The sequence below is a fragment of the Aphelocoma coerulescens genome, unplaced genomic scaffold (assembly GCF_041296385.1).
Source record: "Aphelocoma coerulescens isolate FSJ_1873_10779 unplaced genomic scaffold, UR_Acoe_1.0 HiC_scaffold_75, whole genome shotgun sequence".
Lineage (NCBI taxonomy): Eukaryota > Metazoa > Chordata > Aves > Passeriformes > Corvidae > Aphelocoma > Aphelocoma coerulescens.
The window spans coordinates 856905-874872 of NW_027184061.1; the positions used below are offsets into that span (position 1 = coordinate 856905).

General features: G+C 55.1%; 1 pseudogene; it reads left to right on the top strand.

The window, feature by feature from the left end:
• The window catches only part of LOC138102437 (uncharacterized), a 705988-nt pseudogene that overhangs the window by 284028 nt on the left and 403992 nt on the right, over positions 1 to 17968 (top strand).

Genomic DNA, 17968 nt, shown 5'->3' on the forward strand with positions numbered 1-17968 from the left:
TAATCTAATGATGCATTGAAATGATCACTGGGTTCTCTGGCACCTGGTATGAATTTGTTTGGGTTCCCAGGGGCTGCTCCATGGTGTGGTAGGATTTGTTCTGGTGGCCGTTCATCTTTTCCCCATTTTTGGGCGCTCCCAAAAATGCCAGGGATGCATCAATTGACCTCTTTTCTCTGATTAAATCATCACATCCTTGGATTCCCAAGTGATTTCGCTGACCTTGTGGCAGCAAAAGCAGCCCAGTGGTCAAACGCACCCTGTATAACCCAGACAGTGCCAGCAGATGTTGGAGTGGGGAGAGGGATGATTCCCCCCCGCTTTTGTGAGTGAAGTTCTCCCAACATTCTCCGTTTGCTGTTTTCCTTTGCAGCTTGAGGGATTTCTGTTGCAGGGTCCGAGATGCTCAGTGTGGGCTCTGCCTTTAGCGATGCAAATTCCGTCTGTGCAGGGAGGCAGAGCTTGGGGTGAGGGGCAGAGGGCATCAGCCCAATTCCTCTGGCAGGCGAGGAGAGCCTGGGACATTGTGCACACTTCCCCCAGCAGAGTTAATTTGCATTTCTAAAGCTCCTCTGCTGGCTGTCTGGAAGGAAGCTTCTCCTCCAGGGCAACCATCAGGTGACTCACAAGTGCCCTCCCCCCCAGCTGCTTTCTTTTTCTTTTCCTTTTCCTTTTCCTTTTCCTTTTCCTTTTCCTTTTCCTTTTCCTTTTTCTTTTTCTTTTTCTTTTTTTCTTTTTCTTATGTTTTTTTAGCTCTTTATGAGTTAAAGGGTCATCTTTAAACCTCTTCCAGTTTTGCAAAATGCAGCCTACAGGTGAACATTGAAAAACCCATTCTAAAAGTCTCCCATCACTAACAGCCACGCACAGACATACACAGAAAAACCCCTAGACCAATAAAGATTTTTCTACTTCTTCCCCTAAGACTAAAAATTGACTCTCACACCCCTGGCCCAAACCCAGCATACAATGTCAGAGTAGGATTATTAAGAAAAAAAATTCTAGTGATGTAATCTTGTCAACAAAACTCCTGGAAGAACAAAAACTCTCCAACGACATTTTAGTGTTAGAGGATCAAGGCATTACTTTATTCTGGCCAGGATGTGCAACAGAAATCATTTCATCCACACAGAGCCCGGGTATGCAGAGAAAATCATTCCATGGCACAGGAGTTTTACTCGAATTTTCCTCAACTTTATACAGTCTAAACCCATCGAAATCCGTAGGTTTAATGTTCATTGGTTCCAAGTTGGGTAGTTCTTAGTATTTGGTTTCCTATTGGCCCCGGATTGCTTGGCCTCTGATGTTCATTAGGTCCACACTCCTTGATTTCCTTCTCAGCCTTTTCCAGAGCAGGGGTCTCCAGCTGTGCCGGGGGCAGTGTCTGGGGTAGCTGTTCCTTGATGTTTGCTGATGGGCGTTGATGTTCTGTTGATGGGCGTTATCTTTTGGGTATCTTTTGGGCTGTTCCCAGTCTGTTGAGATGTTAAGCTCATCTCCCTTGAGTGGTGTAACTTCCCTTAAAGTCCCCAGGCAGGGTCTGTGCTAGCCGAGCTTCCTGTGGAAGAGCTTTCAGAAGAGACAGGATTCTGGCCACAGACTGCTTGAAACAGACATCCCTTATCTCCACCCCCCACTAGGTCGGGAATTAGCAGGGTGAGGAATTGCAAACCTCAATTTCAGGGGAGATAATTGAATATCTGCCCTGGGTCTGGCTCTTCTTCTTGCCAAAGCCAATGGCAGCAGCCGTACCCGTGGCATCTCACTGCCCGTGGGTGCTCATCCTCTGACAGCTGCTGAGCTTTCTGCAAAATCATTCGTTTCTCCAGTGACCCAAACAAGATCGATAAAAGAAAATCCTGATCCTTCCACATCCCGCAGCCTCCTGGGGGCCGGGGGTCACTGCCGGCCCTGCCCGGGGGGTGTTGGGGTCAGGCAGTGCCCGGCGCTGAGCCCCGGCTGCCCCACAGCCCCGGCCCGGCCCCGCAGCTCCCCACAGGCCCCCAGCCCGTGCTGCCCTGTCCTGCTGCTCCCCACCACAGAGAAACACCCTGAAATACTGAACTTCTTTTTCTTTCCTGTCCTGGAATGCGGGGATACAAAAGATCTGGATCAGTTGGCAAATGTTGAGGATAAGATGGCGCTGAAAAGCATCCCAGTCCTCACTTTTTTCTCTTCCTCCTCTTTTCCATCTTCCTTTTCCTTTCTTACCACATAGATTCCTCCTGCTGCTGTTTGCCTTAACCATATTCCTGCACACTCCCTTCAACCAATCCCTTCCCAGCACACCAACACCATCCGTCCCCTGTTGCTGAGACCCCTTCTCAGCTTCACTTTTTCCCCCTGCTGGGTGTCCATGTCCTTAATTAGCTCTGGGAGAATGTGCAAACTGCCTCAGCATTGTCCCCTTTTGATTAGGAAACGATGTCCATGGTTCTGTTCAGGCTTTGTTGTTGTTCTGGAAGTTGAGGAATTGAGCAGGAGCTTGGCTGAGCAGCAGTGTGTGTCAGTCAGTGCCATTTTGTGGAGCTGCTGGTTTGTGCTGTCACTTGCTTGTGTGCAAGTGCGTGTGGCTGTGTCCGAGCAGATTCAGAGCATGTGTTTGTAAGGAGGCGTTGGTGTTGTTGGTTCGCTGGGGGTGCCCGGTTTTCGGGACATCCCCCCTGGAGCAGGGTGTCCCCCCTTGGTGCAGGCGCGGCCCTCAGGCAGCGCTCAGCCAATCAGAAGGCGCGGCGCTGGTGACTCAGCAGTTGCCAGGCAGAGCCGCAGCGCCCGGCGCTCCCCAGCTGGAGCCCACGTGTGGCCCGGCCTTGGCGCCCCCCGCCAGGGGAATTTGGGGAGGTGGGAGGGGGGGAGCGCCAAGGCCGGGCCGGGCCGTGCTGTGCTGGCAGAAGTGGCTGCGGCGGGGGCCGAGTGCGGGCAGGAGCGGCCGAGAGCCCAGCGCTGCCCCAGCCCGAGCTGCCGCAGCTGCATCGCTGCTCGTGCTGTGCGATCCGAGAGCTCTGGGGGGCAGAGCGAGCCAGGGCTGGGTGCTGGGCCTGGGGGGAGGAGGAGAAAGGCTGGAGGAGCAGGGCTGGAGACCAGAATGGTGAAACGATGCCCGTGGGAGCAGCAGGTGGGATTCTGCAGGAGAAGGAGTAGTGTGAGGAAGAGGAGTATGAGGAAGAGTAGGGACACAGGAGGAGGAGGAAGAGCAGGACGAGGAGGCACCCCAAGGTTCCAGCACTCGATGTATCTGCAGCCTCCCCCCAGCCCCAGGAGCGTTCCCCTCCCCCATCCAGCAGGTGATCAGGGAGGGGGATCCACGATTTTCCCAGGGGTGAATCTTGGTGTTTCTGAGGTTTATTGGTTTCCATGTTGGTGCTTTGGTTTTTTTGTGGGGGCTGAATGTTTGTATTTTGGAGGGGGTCTTGTCTGAATCTTGTTGTTTTGGGAGTTTTTGGTCTGTGTCTTGATGTTTCGGGGACTTTTGTGCTGAATCTTGGTGTTTTGGAGGTTTTTACAGACACAAGATGCCTGGTGATGGCCCTGGGCAGGAGGAATCCCCATCCCAAGGTACTCACCCCTTGTTTCTCCTCTCAATCCAGGATTTGTCATTCCCAAGTCATTGGTGGATGGAGGAGGAGGGAAAGCCCTGGAGATGCCGCACGAGGAGGGGCTGCAAACGAAGCCTAGAGAGATCCAGGGAGGAAAGAGCCCCCCTGTGCCGGGAAGGCGGCCCGAAATCCAGGGGGAGGTCGGAGCTGGGGGAGAAGCCTCAGGGCGGGGAGAGGCCCCACAGGTGCTTGGAATGTGGGAAGAGCTTCAGGTGGAGCTGCACACTGAGGGTACACCAGCGGATCCACACTGGGGAAAAGCCCTATGAGTGTGGGGAGTGTGGGAAGAGCTTCAGCCAGAGCTGCAGCCTGAGAAAACACCAGAGGATCCACACTGGGGAGAGGCCCTATGAGTGTGGGGAGTGTGGGAAGAGCTTCAGCCGGAGCTGCAGCCTGAGAAAACACCAGAGGATCCACACTGGGGAGAGGCCCTATGAGTGTGGGCAGTGTGGGAAGAGCTTCTCCAGCATCTCTTGCCTGATCCAGCACCACGTGGTCCACACCAGGGAATGGCCCTATCAGTGCTTAGAATGTGGGAAGAGCTTCCGCCAGAGCTCCAGCCTGTGGACACACCAGCGCATCCACACTGGGGAGAGGCCCTACGAGTGTTCTGAGTGTGGGAAGAGGTTTCAGACCAGCTCAGATCTCCTCAAACATCAGCGCATTCACACGGATGAGAGGCCCTTTCGCTGCCCCAAGTGCGGGAAGGGCTTCAAGCAAAACTCCACCCTCATCACCCACCAGCGCATCCACACCAGGGAGAGGCCCTACGAGTGTCCTGAATGTGGGAAGAGCTTCTCACAGAGCTCTACCTTGACGCGACACCAACGGAGGCACCGCTAAGGGAAGCCCTGCGAGTGCCCCGAGTGCGGGAAGAGCTTTGTGCGCTGCTCCAGCTCCATCCCCCGTGGGAGGATCGGCGTTGGATGATCCCCAGTGACCCCCGTGGGGCAGAGCCCTGGTGACCCCCGTTCCGGGTGATCCGCGCTGGGTGGGGGGAAGGTGTTGGAGAGATTTCTTTGCCTTCTCCTTGTGCTGCTGGGATTTGGTTGGTAATAAATTCCCTCCCTGTGCCCAGGCTGGCTCTGTTGTGCCAGTGACGGTGCTCGGGGTGGGATCTCTCCTGCTCCTTCTCTCAGCTCCTGGGCCTTTCCTTGTATTTGCTGTCCCTGTGCAGTAGCAGAGGGCAGGGACAGAGCGGTTTTGCTGTCTTGTGGCATCCAGTAAAGGCCAGCTTAGTCCCAGGGGTTGTGTGGGTCCCCCGTTTGCATATTTAAACCACACGGAAAGGCGGGAATTCCTTTTGTTCCAGCTCTCCTGCCGGAAGGTGGGGGGGCCTTGGAGCCTCCGGGCCCCGCCGGGTCAGGGCCCCTGCACCCCCTCCTTTCCCAACGCCGCAGCACAGACCCTGTGTCACTGCTGGGGGGGAACTGTCCCAGAGCCGCAGGCAGCTAAAGCCAGCCATGGAGTGCCACACAGCTAAACCCATCCGGCGCGGCTCCCTGGCACCGGCGGGTCCCTCTCCTCTCCACGCGGGGCCGGCGGAGCCAGCGGGAGCCGGCGGAGCCTCCTGTCTGCAGCCAGCACACTCCGCGCTGAACTGAAGAGGACACCACGCAGCCAGCAGCACAAAGGGAGCCAGGCTTTCTCCACCGTAGAGCCCGAACAAGAACACTCTTCAACGTGGCGGCTTCGGAGTCAGAGAGAAGAGAAAGTGAGTCCTGTGGGACGGAGCTGGAAATGGCGACGGGAGAAAAGAGGGCGGTGCCGCGATTCTCGCGCGCAGCTTAAAAAACTTCCTGCAGGCCGTGGTAAGAAACTGTAATATCACAAACTGTTTGTCTCTTTGATCCATTTGGAGTACATGGAGGGATGGAAAGTTCACCCGTGACCCATGAAAATTATGAAAAGTGCCTGTGCCAGGCTATATAGAAGTATTGAGAGGCTTTTAGAGACTTCCTGTCTCAAAAAGAAAAAAAAACAACCCAACCCTTTGTGTTCAGGCCAAAGTAATTTATCCTTAAAAAGATTAATAACCCCATGTGAAGGCCCCTGTCTGGCAGTGTGAAGGAACTGTGAGATTTTTCAGGGCAGAGATGTTTTACACCACAGCAGATTGTTTCTTTCCGGGCGGGTCTGCTGTTGGTGGCACTTTGGGAACCACGTGATGCAGAAGAAAACCCTTTTTTCCTTTAGCATAAGAAAGAGACTCTTCAAGAACTGCAACACTGACTAAAATCCCATGTTCTGCTTCCCTTTGCGAGTTGGGTAAAAGGAGGGAAGTGCTGGAAGAGAGGGGAGGTTTGCTTTAATTTCTTGTTATTTCTTTTTACTTTTAAATCTGTTGGTACTAAACTTTTTCTTTGTACAGCAACTGTTTAAGTTTGAACCTGTTCTGCCTCGCAGCTCTCTAGTTTTCCTCAATATTTTCTTATTTCCCCTTATGAAAAAAAGGAGATTTTGTGTGCTTGACGCTCAGCTGCGTCAAACCACGACAGGCAGAGCCCTGGTGCCCCCCGTCTGAGTGATCCATGTTTGGATCCAGTGTCCTGGGTTTGCATGGCCAGGCTTTGGAAATAGGGGGCCTCCAGGGGTGGCTTCCTTGAGCAGCTTCCAGAAGCTTCCCCCGTGTCCGGCTCCTGTTCCGCCCCGCCCCTGAAGGCGAGGGTAACCCAGGGTCTGGTTCATGGCTCCCCTGGGGCAGATTAGAGTGAAACAACAGTGAAAGATCTGTGTTCATAAATATATCTCTGTAGGGTTTATTTCAGAGCAGTTTGGTTGCTGTGTGAAGGGGGTTTGGAGCCCTTTTGGTTACCATCTCCAGTAATATTAAAAGCATAAAAGTAACACTTAGGAAATGTATAAGGGCAAAGAAAGTAGGAGAGTAGAAGGATACACAGTCAGCAGCCCTGGATCAGGAACAAAACTTTTGGATTTGGTTGTTCCAATGTCGCTGTCCTTGGTGTAAGTGATGGTCCCAGGCTGGATCCCGTGGGGGCTGGGGAAGCCCCGGAAACTCCAAGTTCGGTGGGTTAATACAGGTTCAGGTTTGGGTGAACACCCAGGTACCTCCCCCGGGGGAGTTTTGCAGTGTCCGATGTCACACTGTGGATCCCGGGGCACTTTGGGGGCTCTGATGGTTTATGGCCCCTTCTAAGACATGGCCCTGCCCCTCCTGGCAGCGCAGCTGAGCCAGGCATGGCCCATGCGAAGGGATGGCAACCTCCAGCCCTCCGTGTGCATGTCCCGGGCCTGGCCCGGGCGGGTTCCCAGAGCTGGGCCAGTTGTGTAAGGGAGGGCGCTGCCCTGCTCCAAAGCCCTGTCCCACCTGGCCGGATCTGCTTCCCATCGGCCTCTGCCCTTCCCTGGCTCCAGGCCCGGCTCGTCCCCTCCGGGCTGGGTGTTCCCCCCCTGTGCCCCCGGGCGCTCCCTGTGCCCACGGCCAGCAAAGGCCCCGCTGCTGCTGCCGGTGGCCAATGGTTTGAGCCACTAACCCGGAACATTTCAGTCCCTCACAGCTCTGCACCCCAAAAGCCAAGAGGGATCGAAGGCACCTCAAAGCGACTCCATCCCACTGCAAACGGCTCAATTCCACCTCAAAGCAACTCCATCCCACCTCCAAATTTTGGGGTATCCCCTGTGCCCAAACTGCTCCCAGTTGTAGATGTTCCTGTCCATGAACTTCACCCGGTTGTTGTCATCAAGGAAGTGCCAGTGGGCTTTTCCCCAGGAATGGAACACACCTGTGTGGGAGACAGGTCAGGGGGTGCCCCCCTCCAGCAGCCCCCAGCACCCCTCAGCAGGTTGGGAGCTCAAGGGACCCCCCTGGACACCCCTTTCCCACCCCTCTCTGCCCCACGGCCGCCTCAGCACCAGCTGCTGGGTGGGGAGGAACCCCCCATGAGACCCCCAGGGAGGGACAGGGGTTTGGGGACCACCCCAGTGAGGTTCTGCCCCCCCGAGAGCCCCAGGGAACAGCTGAAGAGATCAAGTGATGGGGACACGAAGGGACTCTCATGGGAAGCCCTTTCCCGCTGTGCCCCTATCCCTCATCCCCCTCTCAGACACCTTTCCCATCGTCCCCCCACCCCTCCCCACCCCACCCCCCCGCCTGCAGCCGGGGGCTCCCAGCACCCAGAGCAGGGTGACACGGGGGGGACACACGGGGGTCCCCATTCCCAATCCATCCCAGGGCCGGTTCTGCCCCCCCAGTCTCGGCCCCCCTGTGGGGTTCCCCAGAGTCCCTCCCCAGTGCCCCCAATGAACGGGACCGGGCCTTACTGGGAACACTGGGAGCAGCCGGGTGGGGGCAGAGTGACAGCAGGGCTGGGGGGACACACGACCCCCCCAAAATCAGCGCGGGGATGGAGCGGGGGGTCCCGGCCGGGCCCGAGGCCACGGGGAGGGGCTGCGGCCGCCGGCGGCTCAGGAGCTCTGTGGGCAGAGCAAAGCGGCTGACACCGGGCTGGGGGGCCTGGGGGGGCACACACGCTCTGGGGGAGGGGGGATGCGATTCCCGGGATCCCCCGTCACCTTCTCGAGCAAGTGAAAGCCGAGCCCCAGCGCCAGGAAGATGAAGCCCAACACGAAGTCCCCGATCCCTGTCAGAATCTTGCTGCGGGCAGTGTCCGCTGGCATCTCTGGGGGTCCACAGGGGTCAGGACCTCTCAAAAACCCCCCAGAGAGCCATCAGGACCCCCTAAACCCCTCTTTTTTTCGTCCACAATCTGTCCAGAACGCCGTTAAACCTTCCAGCACATGCCAAACCCAGTCTCATCCCCTCCAGGACTCCACAAACTCCATCCCAGTTGCTCCCTGCCCTGCGAGGATCCCCCAAACCCTCTCCCAGCCCCTTTGCCAAGGTTAAAAAGAAGGGTGGCTCTTGATGGAATGCCCAACACCGAAAAACAGGACAAGAGATCGGCCTAGAAGCACAGACAGCTTCGGGTTGGGGTGTTCTGAGAGAAGTGAGCTGCCCTCGTGAGAGGGGAATGGATTGAGGGCACTGGGGAGGCACTGGGAGGGCACTGGGAGCGACTGGGAATGGAGCGCGCGGCACTGGGAGGCCGAGTCCAGCACGGGGCACTCGGCGCTGCGGGTCTGCCTGGCAACTGATGAGTCATCAGAGAGACGCGCTCTGATTGGCTGAGGGGCGTCAGCGCCACGCAGGGCTAGGATGGACACGCGCGGGGGCACTGGGAGAGACTGGGATGGACTGGGAGGGACTGGGATGGACTGGGACACCTCAGGGGAACCTGGAAGGACAAGAGGCCCCGGGGATGGGCACCAGGGGGGCTGAGGGGCTCCAGGCTCATCCCCAGGGCAGGGCCCGAGGGGACTCGCTCTGCCCGACGTTCTGCACCTCTGCGGGCCGCGAGCAACGGGGCAACGATGTCGCGGTGGTGCCGGCAGAGCCTGTCCGCCAGAGCCCGTTTGTACCCCAGTCTGGCTGGATGGCTGTTCCAGCACTGCGCCTGTTTCTCCCCACACGGGCTGTCCCCCACAAACAGCCCCACATCGCTGGTGAGTGCAGTTGCTGCTCCCGCTGTCAGATGCTCCTCTGCACCAACCGCACCCGCTCGGTGCCCTTAATGAAGTGACACTCGGACTTCATCATCCCCTGGAACACCCCTGTGTGTGTGGGACACAGCTCAGGGGGTGCCCCCCTGCAGCCCCCAGCACGCCCAGAGCTCCGGGAGCCACCCCGGATCCCCGCTCCGCACCCCCTGTGCCCCAGGGCCGCCACGGGACCCTCCTGCCCGTGCTCTGACTTCCTCTTTTCCACCCTTCTCCCTGTATCAGTTAAATTGATGACACCAAAATAATAACAGCAGGAGAATGAGAAGGAAAAGAAGACCCTTAAAACACCCTCCCCCTCCTGCCTCCTTTCCAGGGGCTGTGGGGGCATCTCTGCATCCGGCACCTCCATCTTTGGAGCTGCCAGGAATTGGCTCTGCCAGACATGGAGGAAGCTTCCAGATCCTTCTCTCAGAAGACACCTCTGAACCAAACCCTGCTACCAAAAACTGGGCTGTGCAAGCCAAATAGAGCCCCAAAACTGGGGACCCAGGTATCCAGGAGCTCAGCTGCACCCCAAAATGGGGATGGACATGTCCAGGGGCTCAGCTTTGCCCAAAAACGAGGCCCCAGCTGAGGGCATTCTCTGCTTGGCTGAGTGCTGCCTGAGGGCTGGGGCTGCAGCAAGGGGGGGGACACCCTCCTCCAGCAGGGATGTCCGGAAAATGGGGGACCTCCACATGCCCCTCGCAACCCCCAGGGCTGGGCTGGCCCTGCCTGGATGCCGGGAGACACCAAAACCGCTCTGTCCCTGCCCTCTGCTACTGCACAGGGACAGGAAATACAAGGAAAGGCCCAGGAGCTGAGAGAAGGACCGGGAGAGATCCCGCCTCGAGCACCGGCACGGGCACAACAGACCCAGCCTGGGCACAGGGAGGGAATTTATTACCAACCAAATCCCAGCAGCACAAGGAGAAGGCAAAGAAATCTCTCCAACACCTTCCCCCTACCCAGCGCGGATCACCCGGAATGGGGGTCACCAGGGCTCTGCCCCACGGGGGTCACTGGGGATCATCCAACGCCGATCCTCCCACAGGGGATGGAGCTGGAGCAGCGCACGAAGCTCTTCCCGCGCTCGGGGCACTCGCAGGGCTTCCCTTAGCGGTGCCTCCCTTGGTGTTGGGTCAAGTTTGAGCTGCTGGAGAAGCTCTTCCCACACTCGGGACACTGGTAGGGCCTCTCCCCGGTGTGGATGCGCTGGTGGCTGATGAGGGAGGAGTTGCGTTTGAAGCCCTTCCCGCAGTTGGGGCAGCGGAAGGGCCTCTCATCCGTGTGAATGCGCTGATGTTTGAGGAGATCGGAGCTGCTCGGAAACCTCTTCCCACACTCAGAACACTCGTAGGGCCTCTCCCCAGTGTGGCTGAGCTGGTGTGTCCTCAGGCTGGAGCTCCATCCGAAGCTCTTCCCACACTGCAAGCACTCATAGGGCCGTTCCCTGGTGTGGATCACCTGGTGCTGGATCAGCTGGGAGCTGCTGATGAAGCCCTTCCCACATTCCCCACACTCATAGGGCCTCTCCCCAGTGTGGATCCTCTGGTGCCTGATCAGGTTGGAGCTCCACCTGAAGCCCATCCCACATTCCAAGCACCTGTGGGGCTTCTCCCCACCCTGAGGCTTCTCCCCCAGCTCTGAGCTCCCCCTGGATCTCCGGCTGCCTTCCTGGCACAGGGGGCTCTTTCCTCCTTGGATCTCTCTGGGCTGCGTTTGCAGCCCCTCCTCGTGCGGCATCTCCGGGGCTTTTCCTCCTCCTCCATCCAGCCACACCTTGGGAATGACAAATCCTGGATTGGGGAAAAAACAAGGGGTGACCGACATGGGCTGGGGGTCCCTCCTGCCCAGGTCCATCACCAGGCATCTTGTGTCTGTAAAAATCTCAAAAACACAGAGACTCAGCCCAAAAGTCCCCCAGACATTAAGACACAGACCAAAAACTACCAAAACATCAAGATTCAGAGAAAGCCTCCTCCAAAATATAAACATTCAGCCCCCACAAAAAAAACCCAAAGCACCAACATGGAGCCCAAGAAACCTCAGAAACACCAAGATTCACCCACGGGAAAATTACGGATCCCCCTCCCTGATCACCTGCTGGATCAACACTCCTGGGGCTGGGGGGAGGCTGCAGATACAGCGAGTGCTGGAACCTTGCGGTGCCTCCTCTTCCTGCTCCTCCTCCTCCTCCTGTATCCCTACTCTTCCTCACACTCCTCTTCCTCACACTACTCCTTCTCCTGCAGAATCCCACCTGCTGCTCCCACGGGCATCGTTTCACCATTCTGGTCTCCAGCCCTGCTCCTCCAGCCTTTCTCCTCCTCCCCCCAGGCCCAGCACCCAGCCCTGGCTCGCTCTGCCCCCCAGAGCTCTCGGATCGCACAGCACGAGCAGCGATGCAGCTGCGGCAGCTCGGGCTGGGGCAGCGCTGGGCTCTCGGCCGCTCCTGCCCGCACTCGGCCCCCGCCGCAGCCACTTCTGCCAGCACAGCACGGCCCGGCCCGGCCTTGGCGCTCCCCCCCTCCCACCTCCCCAAATTCCCCTGGCGGGGGGCGCCAAGGCCGGGCCACACGTGGGCTCCAGCTGGGGAGCGCCGGGCGCTGCGGCTCTGCCTGGCAACTGCTGAGTCACCAGCGCCGCGCCTTCTGATTGGCTGAGCGCTGCCTGAGGGCCGCGCCTGCACCAAGGGGGGACACCCTGCTCCAGGGGGGATGTCCCGAAAACCGGGCACCCCCAGCGAACCAACAACACCAACGCCTCCTTACAAACACATGCTCTGAATCTGCTCGGACACAGCCACACGCACTTGCACACAAGCAAGTGACAGCACAAACCAGCAGCTCCACAAAATGGCACTGACTGACACACACTGCTGCTCAGCCAAGCTCCTGCTCAATTCCTCAACTTCCAGAACAACAACAAAGCCTGAACAGAACCATGGACATCGTTTCCTATACAAAAGGGGACAATGTTGAGGCAGTTTGCACATTCTCCCAGAGCTAATTAAGGACATGGACACCCAGCACGGGTAAAAAGGGAAGTCGAGAAGGGGTCTCAGCAACAGGGGACGGATGGTGTTGGTGTGCTGGGAAGGGATTGGTTGAAGGGAGTGTGCAGGAATATGGTTAAGGCAAACAGCAGCAGGAGGAATCTATGTGGTAAGAAAGGAAAAGGAAGATGGAAAAGAGGAGGAAGAGAAAAAAGTGAGGACAGGGATGCTTTTCAGCACCATCTTATCCTCAACATTTCTTTGATTACTCAGGCAATAACTGGGAAAGATGAGCAGGGGTGTTTTATTCAACCACTATGAGTAGATGTGGGGGATGGGTTTGAAATGCATCAATTTCTCTTTGCTCCTAATTGTGATTGCAATTTACTGGGAAGGGATTTGGTGGCTGAAGTAGGAATGCAAATTCATATTGTCAAAGGAGATACAGAGGCTAATGCTGCTGGACCTTGGTGTCAAATGTCTTCGAAGGCCTCTGCTGAAGGGAACCCAGAAGTGTGGGCAGCCCCAGGGAAATTGGGAAAATAGATATGGAGCCTCTCCAAATTCCTCTGAAGCATCCAGGACAAGTGGTGTCTAAAAGCAATACCCTGTTCCAAGGGAGGCAAGGAAGGGGTTACAGCCTCTTACTGAGTCCCTGCTAAAGGCAGCGCTTCTGGAGCCAGGCATCTCTCCCTACAACTCTCCTCTCCTGCCAGGCAAGAAACCCCATCATGGACACCAGAAGGAAAGCACAATTTTCAAGGCTTCAAAAGCAGATTAACTGAGCCTCCTGCCCTGGCCCTCCCACACAGGGAAAAACCATTTGAATTGCATGTGGATGTTAAACAGGGCCATGCCAAAGGAATTCCTGGGCTCAAATGTTTCACCCAGTGGCCAGAGAGTGGCCTCATTGTCTGCAGAATTGTGCAGCCCCGGCTTTAATGGGAACTGAGGCCTGAAAACTGACAGCAGCAGAATCTCTCATTGTTCAAGCCTGGCATCAAGGTAAAGCTTTGTTAACCAAAGGAGCCTCTAAATGGATGAGCAGCGCTGGGTTCTTACAGAATGAAACTTGTTGGATGGAACAGGAGGATTCAGAGTTGAGGACAGGGCAAGGGTTGAACCCAGCCTCCTGTTTGAACGGCCCTGGACACGGGGCTGGCAAGAAACCCATGGCTGCAGCCAAGTGACAGAGCTCCAGAGCCGGCCTAGGAGAGATTGACCAGACATTCCCTGGCCTGAGGGAGAAAAGGTGTTTAGGGATGGGGCTTCAAGGGCAGCAGAAGGGAAAAGAGTGACAAGACACGCTGCTCTTAAGGAAAGGGAAGGAGACAAAGCGCAGCTCAGCGCCCGCATGCTCAGCTCAAAGGGCCGAGCTGGGGGTGCCTGGAAGAGCCTGGCACTGAAATGCCCTGAGCAGGAAGGCTTCAATATCTTCTGCTAACAGCATGGCAGCTCACAGCGGGGCAGAAGCATTTCCAACTGCTTCAGCAATCCCTGCATCAGTTCTTAAGGCATGTTTGGAACAAACAATTCCAAGATATGGGATTGTGGAAGCAATAGACTCAGACAGGGGAACTCATTTTACAGGAATGACCCTTCAGGCTGTTCTGGCTGCTTTAGGAACACAGTGGCACCTCCAAACGCCCTGGCACCCCAGAGTTCAGGTCGGGTAGAAAGAATGAATGCGGAAATAAAGAAACACCTTCTGAAACTGCTGAGAGAAACCAAGATGCCACGGGTACGGCTGCTGCCATTGGCTTTGGCAAGAAGAAGAGCCAGACCCAGGGCAGATATTCAATTATCTCCCCTGGAATCCATGTTTGGAATTCCTCACCCTGGTGTGATAAATGTGTGAATGATAAATGTTGTCTTTCACAGATATGATTCAAACATTTAGAAGTGATAATGGATTGTGTAGAAATAGTGTTACAGTAAAATGTAGTTAAGTAGAAACGAGATTAAGGTAAATTGTAACTTTGAAATAGTTGTAATATGTTAAGAAATGTATTAATAAACACACGGTAATAAATGCCTTTTGAGCTGAGAAACTACAGAGCCAGGAACCAAGACATCTTAGAGAAACAAAGAAGATAAAGCGCATGCATCCCAGGAAGATTGTTACCTCATCAGAGCTCACACCGCCCAAGGGAACTGGCAGCTGCAAATGAGGCTGGAGACTGCGGAGGCACCGGAGAGAGGGGGCCTGTCTGCAGTTCTGAAGCGATCCAGAGGACTGAGGCGGTGTCCTGCTGGGGGAAGGGGCAGAAACGGGACAGGGGGAAAGGGGAGGGAAGTGTAAATTCCTTTCTGGGTTAATGAATATGTAACAGTTCAGGAGAGTACTTAAGTCCACAGTAAAATGAATGGAGGGCGCCTCTGGCAACATTGCCAAGCGCCCCAGGCTGTGATTTGCCTTTGTTCTACTAATAAATGTTCAATATTATATTGCTAAAAATTTAGCTTCTGCATTCATTTTCTTCAGCCTTGATCCTCTAACACTAAAAAGGTTGTTGGAGAGTTTTTGTTCCCCCCCCCCAGTTTTGGTGACAAGATTACATAATTAGAAGGCGTTTTCTTAATAATCCTACTTTGACATTGTCAGTTGGATTTGGGCCAAAGGTGTGAGAGTCAATTTTTAGTCTTAGGACAAGAAGTAGCAAAAATCTTTATTGCTTTGGGGCTTTTTTGTGTATGTGTGTACGTGGCTGTTAGTGATGGCAGAATTTTGGAATGGGTTTTTCAATATTCACCTGTAGGTTGCATTTTGCAAAACCGGAAGAGCTTTAAAACTGACCCTTTCCCTCATAAACAGTTTAAAAATATGAAAAAAAAAAAAAAGGGAAAAAAAGCCGCTTTTGGGGGGGCCCATAGGTGAGTCACCTGATGGCTGCCCTGGAGGAGAAGTTTCCTTCCGGGCAGCCAGCAGAGGAGCTTTAGAAATGCAAATTATCTCTGCTGGGGGAAGTGTGCACAATGTCCCAGGCTCTCCTTGCCTGCCAGAGGAATTGGGCTGATTCCCTCTGCCCCTCACCCCAAGCTCTGCCTCCCTGCACAGACGGAATTTGCATCGCTAAAGGCAGAGCCCACACTGAGCATCTCGGACTCTGCAACAGAAATCCCTGAAGCTCCAAAGGAAAACAGCAAACGGAGAATGTTGGGAGAACTTCACTCACAAAAGCGGGGGGGAATCATCCCTCTCCCCACTCCAACATCTGCTGGCACTGTCTGTGTTATACAGGGTGGGTTTGACCACTGGGCTGCTTTTGCTGCCACAAGGCCAGCGAAATCACTTGGGAATCCAAGGATGTGATGATTTAATCAGAGAAAAGAGGTCAACTGATGCATCCCTGGCATTTCTGGGAGCACCCAAAAATGGGGAAAATATGAACGGCCACCAGAACAAATCCTACAACACCATGGAGCAGCCCCTGGGAACCCAAACAAATTCATACCAGGTGCCAGAGAACCCACTGATCATTTCAATGCATCATTAGATTACAAGCTGTCCTCCAAATCATAACCAAGCCCACAGCTCCAGCTCCTGACCTTCTCACCCACCAATCCACTCCCATGAGCAACGCCACATTTCACCCTGGGATGGCATCAGATTCTCTTTCAGCGGGAGGAGCAGGAGGTTGTGGAAAATTAAAGGACTCAAAGTGCTCTTGGCAAAGAGATGGCCAAGGAAAAGTGGGGAAACAGAGAACAAAGGAAAGAAGAAAGCAGCTCATGTACCGCTCCAAATGTGGAAAGGATGGGAATGGGACACGTTTTCCTGGTTCCCTGGCAGACCATGGGTTAAACCGATGCTGTTTCTCCCCTCAGGTGCTACAGCAACTCTCATCTTTTTACCATGCACCACACCTTGCTCAGTGCAGCTCATTCAGCAGGGGATCAAGGGCATGCAGGTGGCAGCCAGGCCTCCTGACCCAGAAACGGCTGCAAAAGGACACAGAATGAGGTCACTGAGAATAATCCCAAAACCAAAGAAAGCCCAGGAAGAACAGATTGAGGCATTTTTAAAGTTTGAAAAGAGAAGTACTGAGAAAAGAAGAAGAGGTGGGATTAAAAGAGAAGAAATTGAACGTGTCTTTACAAACAGATGTTGTGAATCCCACTGGAGATAGGGCCAGGGACTTGGAGATAAGGAAGTAACGAGAGAAACCATAAATTTGAGAAGATGTTACTAATTGACACGAACTGCTGCTCAGCCATGGTCCTGCGAAATTCCTGAACTTCCCCAAGAAGAACAAAGCCTTAACAGAGCCATGAATATCGGATGTTATACAAAGTGGGGGTGCACATTAAGGGGGACATGCATTCCCCCGAGTTGCCATTCAGCTGGGAAGGGAAACAAAGCTCTCCGCTGCTCCCGGCCCGACTTGCCCAGCCCTGCGTGTTGGCTGCCTCCGGCTCCTTGGGAAGCCCTGCAGCCTCCCGACTCCCGCCTCTAATTCGGAGCATCAGTGCATGGCTTTGATTTCCCCGAAAAAGGGAAAACCGCCCGAAACCCCTTTGGCTGAGTGCACGAGGGGAGAGATTTGTGGCACAAAACTCCCAAAGTCGTTTATGCCCAGCTTGGGAAGAACAACCCAAGCCAAGCGGAGGTGGGACCCCCCAGCAGCGCCTCTCTGCCGCCCCAGCTGAAGCCCTCGCTGGCTGCTCCAGGCGGGATGGGCAGACTGGGAGCACTGGGAAGGGGCCCCGGCTCGGGCCGCAGCCCCCGGGGCAGCCCCACGGCAGCTCCAAGGCTCCGCCAGCCGGGATGGAACGTGGGAGGGGGAGCAGGGCAAGGGCCGGGGCTGTCGGTGCCCAGGGGACACAAGGGACAGCGGGGGCACTTCACAAACATTGCATGCAAAAGATAAAATCATAAGGAAGACAAAAGCAAGACCAGCAGTGAGTCAAGATTATGAAGAGTTAAACTTTAGCTGGGAGTTAGAAGCAATTTGTACTGACTGAACCAAAAGACAAGTCAACGAAGAGTTAGAAATTTAGCCAAGAAGTATAGTGCTATTCACCATTATGTACCTGTCTGCAACTTTGCTTATAGGAAATGAACTGTCATAAGGGCAAAAGAAGCGGATAGAATTATAGCCAGCACCTAGATTGCAGGATCAAATACAGGCAGGAGGTATGGACCGTCTCCAGAAGGCTTCCCGAGGCTTGCCCACAATAGAAGGTAGAAAGTTCATGGTGACGAAGAGATCCCCGACTTCATCTTTCAAGACCACTGACTCAAATCAAGACCACCGACCCAAATCAAGAAAAGAATTGCGCACGCGCAAAGGACTAATAACCGCATTTTAATAGGAAGTGGGGAATGGGAGGTGCTGGAGATATGTATAGGATTAATATCTAACACTTTGTGAAATAAATAGAGGGCAAATAACCGGGTAAGCGGCTGGCACGTCTCTAGGAGGTGACTCCCGTGCCGCCTGCCGGCGTAATAAACGCACCACTTTCTAACTTTAATTAGTTAGAGAGTTTCTGTCCGTGAATACCGGGTTTTTTTAAATGATTCACTGGAAACGTCGAGCAGACGGAGATCTAGGAAGCAAAGGCAACACTGAGTCACTGCCAGCGTGCCCTCAGCCCCGCCAGAGCCTCAGCACCCCCACAGCCTCCCCAGTGGCTCCAAAGCCTTCTCAGCTTTTGCAGCCCTTCCATCAGCCGCTCCCTCTCGCGGCGCTCCGCGGCCTCCCCTGCGCAGGGAGCAGCGGCGCAGGAAGCGGAGCAGCCGCGCCTCTGGGGCTCGGCGCGGGGCAGCGCTCAGGCACAGAGCCCGCAGCGCAGAGACGCTCCCTGCACG